At 45.3% G+C, this 19,176-nt stretch overlaps 1 protein-coding gene and 1 non-coding gene across 2 annotated transcripts in view; one reads left to right on the forward strand and one right to left on the reverse strand.

Annotated features, from left to right (window-relative positions):
- Positions 1–19,176, reverse strand: part of LOC126416663 (ATP-binding cassette subfamily G member 4-like) — a 340,566-nt gene that overhangs the window by 279,988 nt on the left and 41,402 nt on the right. The window lies entirely within an intron of this gene.
- Trnat-cgu (transfer RNA threonine (anticodon CGU)) lies at positions 8,435–8,508 on the forward strand. Its single transcript has one exon. It is a non-coding gene; the product is annotated as a tRNA-Thr (tRNA).

Below are 19,176 nucleotides of genomic sequence, written 5' to 3' on the forward strand. Positions count from 1 at the left end.
ACAAGCCATGAACTACATTGTTGCTGTTGTTGTGGTCTTCAGTCCGCGGACTGGTTTGAAGCAGCTCTCCACGAAAGTCTACGCTGTGCATACCTGTTCAGCTCGGCATAACTACCGCAACCTACATTCATTTGAATCTGCTTGCTGTATTTATGCCTATGTCTCCCTCTACAAATCCACACATTTCCTACAAATTCACCAAACTGACGATTCCATCATGGCTCAGGCTGTGCCCAATCAATCGATCTCTTCTTGTAGTCAAGTTATGGCACAAAATTTCTTTTTTCCCTGTCCGATTCAGTGAGCGCCTCATTAGTTATTTATCTATTGAATTTATTTTCAACATTCTGCTGTAGCAACATATTTCAAAAGCTTCACTTCCTGTCTTGAGTGCTTTTCTTCCACTGATCATTGTTTCATTTCTATACAAGTGTACATTCCACACAAATACCTTCAGAAAAGAAATTTATAATAGATATTAACAAATAATTCTTCTGTAGAATCGCTTTCCTTGCTATTCCCAGGCTACATATTATATCCTCTCTGCTTCGTCCGTCGAATGTTGTTTTGCTTCCATAATAGCAAAACTCATCGACTTTGCGCCTTGTAACACAACATCTGTGAGACCGTGGTTTATGGACAGAACAGTCCAGTCCTGAAATGAAATGAACTGACGTGACCTGAGTTCCGACCCGAACGCAATGGAACACCTCGAATTCGCCCCAAACCCAGCGTCCAACATAACCACCTTTCCGTTCCTGAGAAGAATAGGCTGCCATTTCTCCACAGTTTCAGACGTCTCAGTAAAAGTGTCCTAGCAGTCTTCAAGTATCATTAAACCGAAGGTTGGACACACACAATAATCCTGTCATCCAATAGGTATCTTTGTTTTGCTTTTGTTGATATTCATCTTATATCAATCTTTCAATACACTTTCCATTACGTTCGAATGCTCCTCCCAGTCCTTTGCTGTCCCTGACTGAATTACAGTGTCATCGGCCTGAATTTTAATCGTTCTCCAAATTTTTCTTAGGTTTCTTTTACTGCTTGCTCAATGTACAGATTGAATAACATCGGGCATAGGCTACAACCCTGTCTCACGCCCTTCTCAATCAATGCTTCCTTTTCATGCCCCTCGACCCTTATAATTTCCGTCTGATTTCTGCTCCCTATATCGTACCACTGATATCTTTATAACTTCAAAAATAGTACTCCAATCTACATAGTCAAAAGCTTTCTCTAAGTCTAAAAATGCTATAAACCTAGGTTGGCCTTTTCTTAATCTATGTTCTAGATTAAGTCGTAGGGTCAGTACTGCCTCAAGTGTTCCTACATTTCACCAGAATCCAAAGTAATAATCTTCCCTGAGGTCGGTTTCTATAACTTTTTCCATTATTCTGTAAAGAATTCGTATTAATATCTTGCAACACGACTTACTAAACAGATAGTTCGGTAATATTCACGCCTGTCACTACGTGCTCTCTCTGAAATCGGACTTGTAGTTTGAGGGTATTTCGCCTGTCTCATACATCTTTCACACCAGACAGGAGAGCTTTGTCATGACTGACTCTCTCAAGGCTGTCAGGTACTCTGACGGGATTTCTTTTGTACGTAGAGCCTTGTTTCGACTTAGGTCTTTCATTGCTTTATCAAATTCTTCTCGCACTACTTTTCTTAAAGTATTTGTATGGAGTGTGGGAGTGTGTGGAAGTGAAACGCGTTCGATAAACAGTTTAGACAAGGAGAGAACAAATACTTTTGAAATGTGGTGCTACAGAAGATTGCTGAGGATTAAATCGGCAGACCACGGAACTAACGAGGAGCTACTGAATATAATTGGGGAGGAAAGAAATTTGCTGCGCAACCTAACTAGGTGAAAGGATCGGTCGGTATGACACATTCTGAGACATCATAGCACCAGTTATTCAGTACTGGAAGGAAAAGTGCCGGCCGGTGTGGCCGTGCGATTCTACGCGCTTACAGTCTGGAACCGCGTGACCGCTACGGTCGCAGGTCCGAATCCTGCCTCGGGCATGGATGTGTGTGAGGTCTTTAGGTTAGTTAGGTTTAAGTAGTTCTAAGTTCTAGGCGACTGATGACCTCAGAAGTTAAGTCCCATAGTGCTCAGAGCCATTTGAACCAACAAAGGAAAGGCTGGGGGGGGGGGGGGGGGGGCGAGGGTATAAAAATCGTAGAGGAGGATCAAGAGATAAATACGATAACAAGATTGAGAAGGATGAAGGATGTACGTTGCAGTAGTTATTCGGAGATTAAGAAGCATGTACAGGTTAGAGTAACATAGAGGGCTGTATCAGACCAACCTTGGGACTGAAGACCACAATGGCAACAATAGGTGTCCAGATACTGGATATGGTTCAAATGGCTCTGAGCACTATGGGACTTAACTTCTGAGGTCATCAGTCCCCTAGAACTTAGAACTACTTAAACCTAACTAACCTAAGGACATCACACACACCCATGCCCGAGGCAGGATTCGAACCAGCGACCGTAGCGGTCGCGCGGTTCCAGACTGTAGCGCCTAGAACCGCTCGGCCACCCCGGCCGACTTACTGGATATTTCTGATCAAATAGTGCAGATGGAATGGGCATCCTTTGGAAGTGAAGATGATGACGATAACGGATACTTCCGATAAGATAGTGCAGATGAAACAGCGTCGCACCTAACCTCTGGAAGTGAAGATGATGATGGTGATGGTCATGGTGGTGGAGGAGCTGATGAGGGATGTGTCTGCCAGCTGTTAGGCGCACACTTTCGTGACTTTCGGGGTAGAAAAGCATGTGGCGGCAGCTGAGCGGCAACCAGGCGCTGGTCTGTGTGTTTTGGTCGTCCGCGGCTGTTTTGCTCCAGAGCCGCCGTCCTTCGCTAAGTGGGTCAACGGCCGACACTTTAAGACGCGCCGGATGGCGTGGGCCGCTTTTCCCGGCGCCTCCGCTCACCTCCGGGTTCCTCTCCGCCTCTCCCGCCTTCTCCCTCACCCGGCCCCGCCCCCTCCCCCGCTGCTTTCTAAACATCTCTATCGTGGCTGTCTTCCATCATCCTCGAGACCTCGAACTGCCTGTCATATGCTACCGTTCCAGTTGCGTCCAAGATCGTCTTGCATGGTTATCTAAGCAACTTTATCCCAAGGTGCTAAATCACACTACTGGCCATTAAAATTGCTACACCACGAAGATGACGCGCTACAGACGCGAAATTTAACCGACAGCAAGAAGATGCTCTGATATGCAAATCATTAGCTTTTCAGAGCATTCACACAAGGTTGGCGCCGGTGGCAACACCTACAACGTGCTGACATGAGGAAACTTTCCAACCGATTTCTCATACACAAATAGTTGTTGACCTGCGTTGCCTGGTGAAACGTTGTTTTGATGCCTCGTGTAAGGAGGAGAAATGCGTACCATCACGTTTCCGACTTTGATAAAGGTCGGATTATAGCCTATCGCGACTGCGGCTTATCGTATCGCGACACTGCTGCTCGCGTTGGTCGAGATCCAATGACTGTTAGCAGAATATGGAATCGGTGGGTTCAGGACGGTAATACGGAATGCCGTGCAGGATCCCAACGGCCTCGTATCACTAGCAGTCGAGGTGACAGGCATCTTATCCGCATGGCTGTAACGCATCGTGCAGTCACGTCTCGATCCCTGAGTCAACAGCTGGGGACGTTTGCAAGACAACAACCATCTGCACGAACAGTTCGACGACGTTTGCAGCAGCATGGACTATCAGCTCGGAGACCATGGCTGCGGTTACCCTTGACGCTGCAATACAGACAGGGGCGCCTGCGATGGTGTACGAATCGCACGAATGATAAAACGTCATTTTTTCGGCTGAATCCAGGTTCTGTTTACAGCATCATAATGGTCGCGTCCGTGTTTGGCGACATCGCGGTGAACGCACAACTGAACCGTGTATTCGTCATCGCCATACTGGCGTATCACCCGGCGTGATGGAATGGGGTGCCACTGGTTACACGTCTCGGTCACCTCTTGTTCGCATTGTCGGCACTTTGAACAGTGGACGTTACATTTCAGATGTGTTACGACCCGTAGCTCTACACTTCATTCGATCCCTGCGAAACTGTCCATTTCAGCAGGATAATGCAGGACTGCGTGTTGCAGGGCCTGTACGGGGAATTCCTGGATACAGAAAATGTTCGACTGCTACCCTGGGCAGCACATTCTCTAGATCTCTCACCAACTGAAAACGCCTGGTCAATGGTGGCCGAGCAGCTGGCTCGTCACAATACTCCAGTCACTACTCTTGATGAACTGTGGTATCTTGTTGAAGCTGCATGTGCAGCTGTACCTGTACACGCCATCCGTGTGACTATCAAGGTCAATATTACGGCCAGAGGTGGTTGTTCTGGGTACTGATTTCTCAGGATCTATGCACCCAAATTGCGTGAAAATGTAATAATATGTCACTTCTAGTATAATATATTTGTCCAATGAATACCCATTTATCATCTGCGTTTCTTGTTGGTGTAGTTCCGAGGAAACTGACCAACATCACATTATGTGTACCAAACATTGTATTACAGTTTATTCCAGTTTGACATCGACAGCATGAAGGACATGTCACAAGGGAACGGTATCGGCCATGTCATTTTCGAAGAAACTCCTGTACCTCGGTCCAACGGCGACTATGTCTTCTATTCAGATACTGATATCAACACAGCTAATGGTTGACATTCACTACCCAGTGAAAAGTATCTGGGCACCTATTAGTGAACACTGCTGTGGGGGTGCGTCCACCCTTCGCATTCATAACGGCTTAAACTCTGCAGGGAACACTTTCAGTGAGATGTCTAAATGAATAGAGCAATGGTAGCCCATTCTTTCTCAAGAGCCAAAACCAGATAAGGTACTGATATTGGGTACTAGAGTCTGTAGTGAGGCTGACGTTCTAACTCATCCAGAAGTTGTTCCATTGGGTTCAGGTCGGGACTCTGGACACGCCAGTCCATTTGAGGGTTGTTCTGTCCACAAACCACTGCGTCATTGTCAGACTGATACAAATAATCAACGTGTCCAGAGTTTGCTCTACAGTACGCAAGACACTATGGTATACAATGTATTCATACAATTTCGGGGGTGTTCGACAAGATTGTGGCATATCACCCACTTCATTTAACTTATACAGGATGACAGTTATTGAAATATAAGAAATAAAATCGTCATAACTTCCGAACGGTTTGCGTTAGGACATTCGAACTGCACGGTTGGCCGTGGAGCATGATGGGAATTAGTATGCGCTGTATGGTTCGGTTTGACAACGACTGTCACTTTCATTCGAATGGGTTCGACAATAACCAAAATTGGCGCATTTCAGGGACTAAGAATCCGCATTTAGCGATAGAGAAGTCTCTTCACACACAACGGGTGACTGTGTAGTGGGCAATGTCCATTCACTGAGTAATTGGTGCGATATTCCTTGATGGCACGGTGATTGCCGAATGGTACGTGAAGGTCCCCATTACCCAAAGTGACCCTGATTTCGACAAGGTGTGGCTCATGCAAGACGGAGCTCGACTCCATCGAAGCAGAAGAGCATTTCATTTCCTGGAGGGGCACTTTGGTGACTGCTTTCTAGATCTGAGGCACCCAGAAGCCACTAGCATAGGCCTCAATTGGCCGCCATATTTTCTGGATCTGAATACGTGCGACTCCTTTTTATGGGGCTATATTAAAGACAAGGTGTTCAGGAAAACTGTTGCTGAGATGAAAACAGCCATTCAGGAGGTCATTGACAGCATCGATGTTCCGATACTTCAGCGGGTCATGCAGAATTTCGCTATTCGTCAGCGCCAATGATGGCAGGCATATCGAACATGTCACAACGTAAATCCGAATATCTGTAGTGACGTTTACTTGTTGAATAAAATGTATACACGTCGTAGTTTGTAACTAATTTGTTTTTTTCCCATGTAGTTCAATAATTGTCACCCTGTCTATTGACGACCTGGTTGGGAAGATGAAATACAGTTAGGAATTAAATTAGGAGCTAGCACACCATTAAATACTCTATTATATCGTGATGAGCAGATAATTATTCCCTACAGGAAAAAGAAGACAGTTTGCAAAGGAAAGTTTATACAGGATGTGTCTCTTAAGAGTCGTCAGGAGCATTTTGCCTGGTGTTTCAGCAGATGTGTGCAATATCGTTTTGCAATGTGTAGCTGGAGACTGTCCAAAGAAATACTGGCTTTCACATATTTATGCGACGTCCAGTGTCAATGGAAAGCGTCGATGTCTTTTCCATTACGAACAAAATGATTTTTAAACCGGAATTTTACATGTCCGTGGATAGTGTGGTAAGCGCTACTGAATCGCTGCTGGATTGCTGTTTATTCTTCGTGTTTTGCTGTCCCTGTCAATATATACATCGACAAAGCAAATATAGCTCTAGAAGAATTTTGCAAGCGCTCTCTCCAATTTTAATGTAAAATTCCCATTTTAAAATCGTTTTGTGTGTAATGGAAAAGTAATCGACGCTGGACGGCGCTCGAAAGATGTGATGAGCCGTATTTGTCTGGGTTCAGTCCAGCTACACATTGCAAAAACTACATTGTAAATATCTGTTGCAACCAACGCATTCTGCTGATACTAGGCATCGTATCAAAGACGTGACCAGCAGAAACTGTTTGGGCTGACGCAGCAAATATCTGACGAAACAACAGAGAAAATGCTCTACCACTAGGTAGAACTCTTGCCCGCGAAAGATAAAGGTGCAGAGTTCGAGTCTCGGTCCTTCATACAGTTTTAATCTGCCAGGAAGTTTCATATCAGCGCACACTCCGCTGCAGAATGAAAATCTCATTCTGGAAACATCCCCTAGGCTGTGGCTAAGCCATGTCTCCGCAATATCCTTTCTTTCAGGAGTGCTAGTTCTGCAGGGTTCGCAGGAGAGCTTCTGCAAAGTTTGGAAGGTATGAGACGAGGTACTGGCAGAAGTAAAGCTGTGAGGACGGCGCGTGAGTCGTGCTTGGGTAGCTCAGATGGTAGAGCACTTGCCCGCGAAAGGCAAAGGTCCCGAGTTCGAGTCTCGGTCAGGCAAACAGTTTTAATCTGCCAGGAAGTTTCACATCAGCGGACACTCCGCTGCAAAGTGAAAATCTAATTCTGGAGACCCTATAGATTAACCGCCACAGTGAATCTGTAAAGTGTTACCATGAGGGCAATGAAGCTCTGAAGATCTTCGTATCTGATGAGTCAAACTAACCAATAACTCAATTGGCGTATGTCCTGTGGCAGTTTGTCTATACATTAATTTCCTGATGGCGATGAGTGCGTTTGCTAAATTTGGTATTAGTATGTATTGATTCTAATCTCATCGTGCAGTTGGAGGGGATCAAAGGCTCTCTTTCTCACAGAAACGCTACGGTTCGCGAGCATACGCAAACAGGTAAGGAGGGATGGGAAGCTGTTACGCTTTTGCCTGTGTGACCCCTGCGGGTTCACAGCGTGCGAGTGTGCGGCGGACGTCTCTGATGCCTGTTAGTGTTTCCTGTGAACTGTTACGTCGCAGGGTACCCCAAAATAAATCTCTATCAGCTCCTTAGCTGGTGTAACAGAAGCAAGCGAATATTCTCACTGTCACAGCAGCTGCAATACTACGTCGCGCCTCGGGCGTTTTCGTCTACACAACGGGGTCAACGAGGACGACAGCTACTTGACTTCTAGAGGTGAACTACACGTGGCTTTAGCACTTCTCACATCCGCAGTCGAGGCCACTAAGGCACGGTTGTATGGTGGGGTATGACTCTGACTTAGCCAGATTGAATAATGATGGTGTCAAATACTTTCGCCGTTAGTATTGGGCCGACATCGGGAGGAGAAGCCGCGGTGTAAAAGTCTGGTGAGACTTGATCCAAATGTCCTGGATTTAATGTGTGACCTCTCTTATGTCGTGTATCACTCTTTACAGTGTGTCGTTTGTCGGACAGAGATGGTATGCTCTCCTCCTTGATCCTATGGCACAGGTAATTCGTACACGCTCGTATTCCGTCTCTATCATCATCATCATCATCATCATTACCATCATCATCATCGTCAACAACACACACACTACACTGTACTATACACTGAGGTGACAAGTCATGGGACAGCAATACGTACATATATAGATGGCGTTAGTATCGTGTGCTTTGGCGGAGTTTTCATTTGTATATTGGCTAAGATGGTATCTGTTCTTTCAGACATGTCCAAAAGAACAGATCACCGGCCGCTACCATATTCTTCTTCTGTGCGAATGCTCAAACAGTGCCCGAACTCTTACGGGAATCGGCAGCGCGCCGCGAGTAATGAGTATAATGGGCGGGGGCACTACGAATGTAGTGCGCGACAATACGTTGTGGGTTTCACGGGAGGCGTGCCGAGAGAAATCCCTGCAGTCGCGCTATCCTCTGTGTCCTCGGTGGCTCAGATGGATAGAGCGTCTGCCACGTAAGCAGGAGATCCCGGGTTCGAGTCCCGGTCGGGGCACACATTTTCATCTGTCCCCGTTGACGTATGTCAACGCCTGTAAGCAGCTAAGGTTGTTCATTTCATTGTGCTTTCATCTGTATTCAGGTGGTTCACGCTTAAAGGTTTCCAACGTGATTATGACCGCACTATGAGAATTAAGACCTTGAACGCGGAATGATAGTTGGAGCTAGATGCATGGGACATTCCATTTCAGAATCCTTAGGAAATGCAATATTCCGACATCCACAGAGTCAAGAGAATACCAAGTATCAGGCATTACCTCTCACGCAGTGGCCGACGTCCTTCACTTAAAGACCGAGAACAGTGGCATTTGCGTAGAAAATGGATCAAATGGCTCTGAGCACTATGCGACTTCTGAGGTCATCAGTCGCCTAGAACTTAGAACTAATTAAACCTAACTAACCTAAGGACATCACACACATCCATGCCCGAGGCAGGATTCGAACCTGCGACCGTAGCGGTCGCTCGGTTCCAGACTGCAGCGCCTAGAACCGCACGCCCACTCCAGCCGGCATTTGCGTAGAGTCGTCATTGTTAACAGACAAGCAACACTGACTGAAATGACTGCAGAAATCAATATGGGACGTACGACGAACGTATCTGTCAGAACAGTAAGGCAAAATGTGGCGTTAGTGGAATATGGCAGCAAACGACCGACGCGAGTGCCTTTGCTAACGACACGGCATCGCCTATAGCGCCTCTCCTGGGCTCGTGACATTATCCGTTGCACCCTAGACGACTGAAAAACCTTGGCCTGGTCAGATGAGTTGCGATTTCAGTTGCTAAGAGCTCATGGTAGGGATCGAGTGTGGCGCAGACCTCATGAAGCCATGGTCCCGAGTTGTCAACAAGGCACTATGCAAACTAGCGGTGGCTCCTTAATGGTGTGGGTTGTGTTTACATGGAATGGAAAAGGTCCTCTGGATGTTCGGCTACTTGAAGACCATTTGCAGCCATTCATGGACTTCATGTTCACGAACAACGACGGAATTTTTTATGAATGACAATGCACCATGTCTCCAGGCCACAGTTGTTTGCGACTGCTTTGAAGAACATTCTGGACAATTCGAGCGTATGATTTGGCCACTATGATCGCCCGACATGAATCCCATCGAAAATTTATAGAATATAATGAAGAGGTTAGTTCGTGTTCAAAATCCTGCATCGGTAACACTTCCGCAATTACGGACGGCTATAGAGGCAGGATGCGTCAGTACTTCTCCAGGGGACTTTTGAGTCAACTTCACGTCGAGCTGCTTCACTACACCAGGAAAAAGGAGGTTCGACATGATACTAGGAGGTAGCCCGTGCCTTTTTGTCACCTAATTGTACACGTCTTCATCACAATCACCTACAGCACTACAAGAAGCAGTTATAGGTAAGACACCTGAGAAGCAAGTAGCACGTACGTGGAAGACATTATCTGTATGTACTGCTAACAATGAAAAAGCAATCACAGTTTTGGAGAAATCAATAATACAACTTCTTAATTCGTTTACAATGAATCAGGCAGTTTCGTTGATTATTGTGGCTGACATTCAGGTGTGACTTTTGTTACAGTGACTATAGATTGCTTAGACAGGTGTCGTGACTGACTACTAATTGTTTTCCCATTATCCATGTTAGTCCGATCGGAAATCAGCTTACTAACGGGGGCCACTATCAAGACGCTAAGGGCTGTCAATTCGACTAAATACCTAGGAATTCCAATTACGAGCAACTTAAACTGGCAAACCCACTAAAGAGACAGCCTACATTACACTTGTCCGTCCTCTGCTGGAATATTGCTGCGCGGTGTGGGATACTTACCAGGTAGGATTGACCTAGGACATCGAAAAAGTGCAAAGAAGGGCAGCCCGTTTCATGTTATCGCCCAATAGGGAAGGGGGGAGAGTGTTTCTGGTATGATACGCGAGTTGGGGTGGCAGTCACTGAAACAAAGGCTGTTTTCTTTGCGGGGAGATCTACTTACGAAATTTCAATCACCAACTTTCTCTTCCGAATGTGAAAATATTTTGGTGACACCCACCTACGTAGGTAGAAATGATCATCATAATAAAATAAGAGAAATCAGAGCTCTAACGGAAAGATTTAGGAGCTCCTTTTTCCCACGCGCCATTCGAGAGTGGAATGGTAGAGAAGTAGTATGAAAATGGTTCGATGAACACTCTGCCAGGCACTTAAGTGTGAATTGCAGAGTAACCATGTAGATGTAGATGTAGATTAGATGTAGACACGATCCACTATCGCATTTCTCCGCACATTACGGAGTTCATCTAGTACGAATAAGTCGGTTCATTGCACGCCAAAAAAATTACGACACATTTACAAAATGCGTGTTTACTATTGACGACAGTGAGGGAGGACGGCACAATAAGAACGTTGCCACACAGCTTGTTGTAAATAATTTTATGATACATGTTAATAATGATGATGATGACAAGATGCTCTAAACCAGTAGTTAATAAATATTAATTTCATCAGCAGCTCTTGGCGTTTCTGAAGTATGACATTTTTCAAGGATCAGTCTGTGATGGTATCAGAGAATGGTAGCGGGGTACCTCCGATGCTGCCACACATGCTGACCGATACAAGAGCCACAATTTGAAGGATTTTAAAGTCGTGAGGCTACCGTCTGACATCTTGTACACCGGAGTAGATAGCTAAAATTACTGCCTCGTCACCCTGTTTAAAATTTATTGTTTTCAAAATTTCTCTTAAATAATTTTAGGCGAATGATTCCTTTAACAAGATCACTGTGGAAGTCTCTCCGCTCCGTCCTCCCTCCCCCCCCCCCCCCTCTCTCTCCTTCCTCCCCTTTACCCCAAAATTTTCAAGATCTGAGCTAGTACTGTGTCTCAGTTGGCTTCGACATTAACATGTAACTTCGCCGTTTTATTTTCTCTAGTGTGAAGAATCAGAAATGTTAATTGATTTAATTAATGTAAAATATTCTTATCAAATGAGCAGTCTACGCTGCGTCCATGTCACGATAATGGATCTACACCAACCTGTCTTTTAACCTTTACCCGCTCACGCCAAAGGGCGTAACTTTACGCTTGGCCTAGAAGCAGTGTCCACTTCAAGTATTTTTGAATTCCATTAATTGTAAACTACCACCGTTAGCTTTTCACTGGAAAAGCATGCAGTTTAACCTTTCGACCATGCCAAAACGTAATGCCAAGTCTTGTCAAACTTTTAATGCTGAAAGCTGTTGTCATACTCGTAGCTCATCATCAATGTCAAATTCGGTTTTTCAAAGAGTACTCTACAGCATTGACCCCTTCCCTAGCTTGCATTTATTGCGAATCTCTTGCCCAGCGCAAAGTCCCAAGCAACTGGATAAAAGCGCAGGTGACTCCTGTGTATAAGAAGGCAAAAGAACGGACCTGCAGAATTACAGACAACTACCCTAACATCGGGTTGCTGCACAACCCTTGAACGTATTCGCATTGCGAACATAATACATTTTCTTGAGACCGATAATCCTGTGTCCACGAATCAGCATGATTTTAGAAAGAACTGTGAGAAACTCTGCTTGTGCTTTTCCCACGTGATATACTGCAAACTATGGATGAACGGCAACAGGCAGATTCCATCCTTCTAGATTTTCGGAAAGTGTTTGACGCGGTGCCCCATTGCAGGCTGTTACAGGAAGGTACGACCATAGGGAAAAGCTTCATAGACATGTGAGTGACTCTAAGATTTCTTATGTTATAGAACCTAGTATGCTGTCCTCGATGGCAAGTGTTCATCATACACAAGGGTACTTCAGGGCCCCATGGAAGTAGGATAGGGCCACTGTTATTCTCCATATACATAAATGATTTGGTGGTCGGGGTGGCAGCAATCTACAGATGATATTGTGGTGTACGGTAAGGTGTTGAAGCTGAGTAACTGTAGGAGAATACAAGATGACTTAGACAAAATTTCTAGTTGGTGTAATTAATATCAGCAAGTACTAAATGTAGAAAAATGTAAACTAATTCGAATGAGTAGGAGAAACAAACCCGTAATGTTCGGATACAGCATTAGTAGTACTTGACACAGTCACGTCGTTCAAACATCTGGGCGTAACGTTGCAAATCGATATGAAATGGAACGAACATGGGAGGATTGTGGTAAGGGCGGTGAATGGTCCACTATGGTTTAATGGCAGAATTCTAGGAAAGTGTGGTCCATCTGTAAAGGAGATAGCTTTAGGACGCTAGTGCGATCTCCTCTTGAGTACTGCTAGAGTGTTTGGGATTCGTACGAGGATAAATTTAAGGACGACATCGAAGCAATTCAGAGGCGAACTGCTAGGTTTGTTACTGGTAGTTTAGAATAACAGACAGGTGTTACGGAGATACTTCTGGAACTCAAATGGGAATCCCTGGAAAGAAGGCGACATTCTTTTTCGAGGAATCTACTGAGAAAATTTAGAGAAACGGCATTTGAAGCTGACTGAAGAACGATTTTGTTGTCTCCAACACACATTGCTCTTAAGGACCACGAAGATAAGCTAAGAAATTAGGGCTCATACGGAGGCATTTACCCTCGTTCTATTCGTAAGTGGAACAGGAAAGGAAAGGACTAGTGGGTACCCTCCGTCATGTGCCGTAAGGTGGATTGCGGCGTATCGATGTGGATGTAGATGGGTAATGTGAAGCAACAGCGCTCTCTAAACATGGAGAAGCAGAGAAATGAACACAAGTGTAGCTATTTCCATCTGTTATTTTGGACACAGTACTTGCCAATTCTATTGATTAGAGTCATCCAATCGTAAAAAAAAATATGTCGTTAATGTTTGCTGTCGTGAATTTTTGCACCCGGCCTTGACGGCACCGACTGAAGCGCCAGTGCGTTAATCATGCGAGACGGTGCGTGGCTTTTATTGTGATGCTGGTGGCGGCGCCTCTCGCCAAGGCTCTGCACGAGAAGGCCGGGATCCGATTTTGGAAGGGGGGCGCCGGACGGTCACCGGCTTGCAGCCCGGAGTCCGCAGGAAGCGAGGCAGCTGGAAGGCGTTTGTGCTGGACAACGCCGAATGTTGCGCGAGGCCGTTCGCAGATGATGCTTTTATGTGTATGAAACTCATAGCGCCAGAAAAATGTAGCGAAAGGCACAATAACTTTCAGAGGGTATAAACCCGGCGCTGAGTCTGTAGTAATTAGATGTACACTACTGGCCGTTAAAATTGCTACACCACGAAGATGACGTGCTACAGACGCGAAAGTTAACCGACAGGAAGAAGATGCTGTGATATACAAATGATTAGCTTTCCAGAGCATTCACACAAGGTTGGCGCCGGTGGCGATACCTACAACGTGCTGACATTAGGAAAGTTTCCAACCAATTTCTCATACACAAACAGCAGTTCATCGGCGTTGCCTGGTGAAACGTTGTTGTGATGCCTCGTGTAAGGAGGAGAAATGCGTACCATCACGTTTCCGACTTTGATAAAGGTCGGATTGTAGCCTATCGCGTTTGCGGTTTATCGTATCGCGACATTGCTGCTCGCATTGGTCGAGATCCGATGACTGTTAGCAGAATAGGGAATCGGTGGGTTCAGGAGGGTAATACGGAACGTCGTGCTGGATCCCAACGGCCTCGTGTCACTAGCAGTCGAGATGACAGGCATCTTATCCGCATGGCTGTAACGAATCGCGCAGCCACGTCTCGATCCCTGAGTCAACAGCTGGGGACGTTTGCAAGACAACAACCATCTGCATGAACAGTTCGACGACGTTTGCAGCAGCATGGACTATCAGCTCGGAGACCGTGGCTGCGGTTACCCTTGACGCTGCATCACAGACAGAAGCGCCTGCGATGGTGTACTCAACGACGAACCTGGGTGCACGAATGGCAAAACTTCAATTTTTCAAATGAATCCAGGTTCTGTTTACAGCATCATGATGGTCGCATCCGTGTTTGGCGACATCGCGGTGAACGCACATTGGAAGCGTGTATTCGTCATCGCCGTACTGGCGTATCACCGGGCGTGGTGGTATGGGGTGCCATTGGTTACACGTCTCGGTCACCTCTTGTTCGCATTGACGGCACTTTGAACAGTGGTCGTTACATTTCAGATGTGCTACGACCCGTGGCTCTACCCTTCATTCGATCCCTGCGAAACCCTACATTTCAGCAGGATAATGCACGACCACATGTTGCAGGTCCTGTACGGGCCTTTCTGGATACAGAAAATGTTCGACTGCTGCCCTGGCCAGCACATTCTCCAGATCTCTCACCAAATGAAAACATCTAGTCAATGATGGCAGAGTAACTGGCTCTTCACAATACGCCAGTGACGGCTCTTGATGAACTGTGGTATCGTGTTGAAGCTGCATCGGCAGCTGTACCTCTACACGCCATCCAAGCTGTTTGACTCAATGCCCAGGCGTATCAAAGCCATTGTTCTGCGTACTGATTTCTCAGGATCTATGCACCCAACTTGCGTGAAAATGTAATCACATGTCAGTTCTAGTATAATATATTTGTCCAATGAAGACCCGTTTACCATGTGCATTTCTTCTTGGTGTGGCAATTTTTATGGCCAGTAGTGTAATTTACATGGAAGTGCCAAAGAAACGTACAGGCGTATTGAAATACAGAAATATGTAAACAGGCAGAATACGGCGCTGCCGTCGGCAACGCCTATATAAGACAACAAGTACCTGGCGCAGTTGTTAGATCGGTTACTCCTGCTACAATGGCAGGTTACCAAGATTTAAGTAAGTTTGAACGAGGTGCTATAGTGGACACACGAGCGATGGACACAGCATCTCAAAGGTAGCGATGAAGCGGGATTTTCCCGTACGACCATTTCACGAGTGTACCGTGAATATCAGAAATCTGGTAAAACATCGAAACTCCTACATCGCTGGGGACGGAAAAAGATCATGCAAGAACGGGACCAAAAATGACTGAAGAGAATCGTTCAACGGGACAGAAGTGGAATCCTTCCGGAAATCGTTGCAGATTTCAATGCTAGGCCATCAACAATGTTCAGCGTGCGAATCATTCAACGAAACATCATCGATATGGCTTTCGGAGCCGACAGGCCACTCATGTACCCTTCGTGATTGCACGACACAAAGCTTTGCGCCTAGCCTGGGCCCGTCAACACCGACGTTGGACTGTTGATGACTGGAAACATGTTGCCAGGTCGGACGAGTCTCGTTTCAAATTGTTCAAACTGGCTCCAGGAACACTCTCCAAACCCCCCGACATGGACATTATGGGATGCCTTGCAACGTGCTGTTCCCAAGGGATCTCCTCCCCTCGTACTCTTACAGATTTATGGACAGCCCTGCAGGATTCATGGTGTAAATGCCCTCCAGCATTACTTCAGATATTAGTCGAGTCCAAACCACATCGTGTTGCGGCACTTCTGCGTGCTCGCAGGGGCCCTACACGATATTAGGCAGGTGTATCAGTTTCTTTGGCTCTTCAGTACATTACACAAAAATTGGTGGAAACACTATTACGCTACTAGTGTTAAATGAATCAAAACAGTGTCACTCTGTGTGAACGTACCTGTCGCGAAACCTGCATATTTTCTCTGAGCTTTTCTCTCTTTTCTATTAATTACACCTAGTAAAAAAGAAGAAATGAAGGAAGATTAGAGTTGAATGTCTCGTCGACAGCGGTGTGTCCATTACAGACGGAGCACAAGCTCGGATTACTTAAAGATGGGGAAAGAAATCGACCGGGCCTTTTCAAGCGAGCCATCCCAGCATTTGCCTTAAACAATTTACGGAGATCATGGAATACCTAAATCTGGATCGGAGGACTGGGATTTGAACCGTCCCGTCCCCCCCCCCCCCCCCCCCCCCGAATGCGAGTCCAGCGTACCCCCGAATGCGAATCCAGCATGCTAATCGCTGCGCCACCTTGCTTGGTTTTTACCTAATAAGTTCCGCAAGCTAACAATATCAAAGAATCGAACAAATTTGTTGTAAGCCAATTGTTTTGTGGAAGAAGCGCATTTGCTTAGGATTCTCCCAATGAATCTTATCCTGACATCTGCGTTTTCTACAACCACTGTTATGTGGTCGTTCCGTTTTAGGTCGCTCCGAACTGATGCCCCTCGATATTTAACGGTTGTTACAGTCTTGTATAATGGAGGAGATGTTGAATTTACTGAAAAAAGGAGAAAAATGCAGCAAATGAAGCAAGCGAAGGGGAACGCAGACGTCTGAAAATAAGATTGGCAGAACTGTGAAACGGCTAGTCAGGAATTCTAGATGACAAATGCAAGACTGTACAATCGTGTGTAACTAGGGGTAAGATAGATATCGCTATACGGAGATTAGACACATTTGGAGAAAAGAGATGTGAATGAAATAGTCTAATGACTTAAACCTTCTCGATGCAACTACTCTCTTCTGTCATTTGCTGTCCGTTTCAGTCCGGAAACTGCTTTGATGCAGCGTTCCATTCACTGAAATCTACTTCCATTTCAATCTGCTTACTGAATTTATCTCTTGATATCCTTCTACAGTTTTTAAGCCCCAACACTTCACTTCAATACCGTATTGACAATTCCTTGATGCCTCAGAAACTATCCAGTCAGCCGATCCCTTCATTTAATCAAGTTCTACCACACGTTACTTTTCTTCCCAATTCGATTCAGTACCTCATGAGTTATCCATTTAATCTTCAGTGTTCTTCTGTAGCACATTTTCAAACATCCTATTCTCTTCTTGTCTGTTTATCGCCAAACTTTCCCTTCCGTGCAAGGCCACAGGCCTGACAAATAACCTCATAAAAGACTTTCTAACACATTTATGTTAGATGTTTGTAAATTACTTTTTCTGAAATACTTTTCTCGCTGTCACCCGTCGGCATTTTGTATCCTCTCCACTTCGGCCGTCGTCACTTATTTTTCTGCCCAAATAACGAAACTCATCTACTACATTTAGAGTCTCATTTCCTAATGTAATTTCTTCATCAGCACCTGATTTTGATTTTATTCCATTAGTGTTGTTTTACTTTTGTTGATGCTCACCTTATAAGCCCTTTTCAAGGCACTACCTATTCCGTTCAAATACTCTTCGTAATCCTTTGACGTCTGCGACAGACAGAATTCGAAAGTAAAGTTCTATGTACTGACTTGGCAGAAAATCCTAAGAAATTGTGGTCTTATGTCAAAGCCGTAGGTGGATCAAAACAAAATGTCCAGACACTCTGTGACCAACATGGTACCGAAACAGAGGATGACAGACTAAAGGCCGAAATACTAAATGTCTTTTTCCAAAGCTGTTTCACAGAGGAAGACTGCACTGTAGTTCCTTCTCTAGATTGTCGCACAGATGACAAAATGGTAGATATCTAAATAGACGACAGAGGGATATAGAAACAATTAAAATCGCTCAAAAGAGGAAAGGCCGCTGGACCTGATGGGATACCAGTTCGATTTTACACAGAGTACGCGAAGGAACTTGACCCCCTTCTTGCAGCGGTGTACCATAGGTCTCTAGAAGAGCGTAGCGTTCCAATGGATTGGAAAAGGGCACAGGTCATCCCCGTTTTCAAGAAGGGATGTCGAACAGATGTGCAGAACTGTAGACCTATATCTCTAACGTCGATCAGTTGTAGAATTTTGGAACACGTATTATATTTGAGTAGAATGACTTTTCTGGAGACTAGAAATCTACTCTGTAGAAATCAGCATTGGTTTCGAAAAAGACGGTCGTGTGAAACCCAACTCGCGCTATTCGTCCACGAGACTCAGAGGGCCGTAGACACGGGTTCCCAGGTAGATGCCGTGTTTCTTGACTTCCGCAAGGCGTTCGATATAGTGTCGCACAGTCGTTTAATGAACAAAGTAAGAGCACATAGAATATCAGATCAATTGTGTGATTGGATTGAAGAGTTCCTAGATAACAGAACGCAGAATGTCATTCTCAATGGAGAGAAGTCTTCCGAAGTAAGAGTGATTTCAGGTGTGCCGCAGGGGAGTGTCGTAGGACTGTTGCTATTCACAATATACATAAATGACCTTGTGGATAACATCGGAAGTTCACTGAGGCTTTTTGCGGATGATGCTGTGGTATATCGAGAGGTGTAACAATGGAAAATTGTACTGAAATGCAGGAGGATCTGCAGCGAATTGACGCATGGTGCAGGGAATGGCATTTGAATATCAATGTAGACAAGTGTAATGTGCTGCGAATACATAGATAGATAGATCCCTTATCATTTAGCTACAATATAGCAGGTCAGCAACTGGAAGCAGTTAATTCCATAAATTATCTGGGAATACGCATTAGGAGTGATTTAAAATGGAATGATCATATCAAGTTGATCGATGGTAAAGCAGATGCCAGAGTGAGATTCATTGGAAGATTCCCAAGGAAATGCAATCCGAAAACAAAGGAAGTAGGTTACAGTACGCTTGTTCGCCCACTGCTTGAATACTGCTCAGCAGTGTGGCATCCGTACCAGATAGGGTTGATAGAAGAGATAGAGAAGATTCAACGGAGAGCAGCGCGCTTCGTTACAGAATCATTTAGTAATCGCCAAAGCGTTACGGAGATGATAGATAAACTTCAGTGGAAGACTCTGCAGGAGAGACGCTCAGTAGCTCGGTACGGGCTTTTGTTGAAGTTTCGAGAACATACCTTCACCGAAGAGTCAAGCAGTATATTGCTCTCTCCTACGTATATCTCACGAAGA

Source organism: Schistocerca serialis, chromosome 8 (assembly GCF_023864345.2).
Source record: "Schistocerca serialis cubense isolate TAMUIC-IGC-003099 chromosome 8, iqSchSeri2.2, whole genome shotgun sequence".
Lineage (NCBI taxonomy): Eukaryota > Metazoa > Arthropoda > Insecta > Orthoptera > Acrididae > Schistocerca > Schistocerca serialis.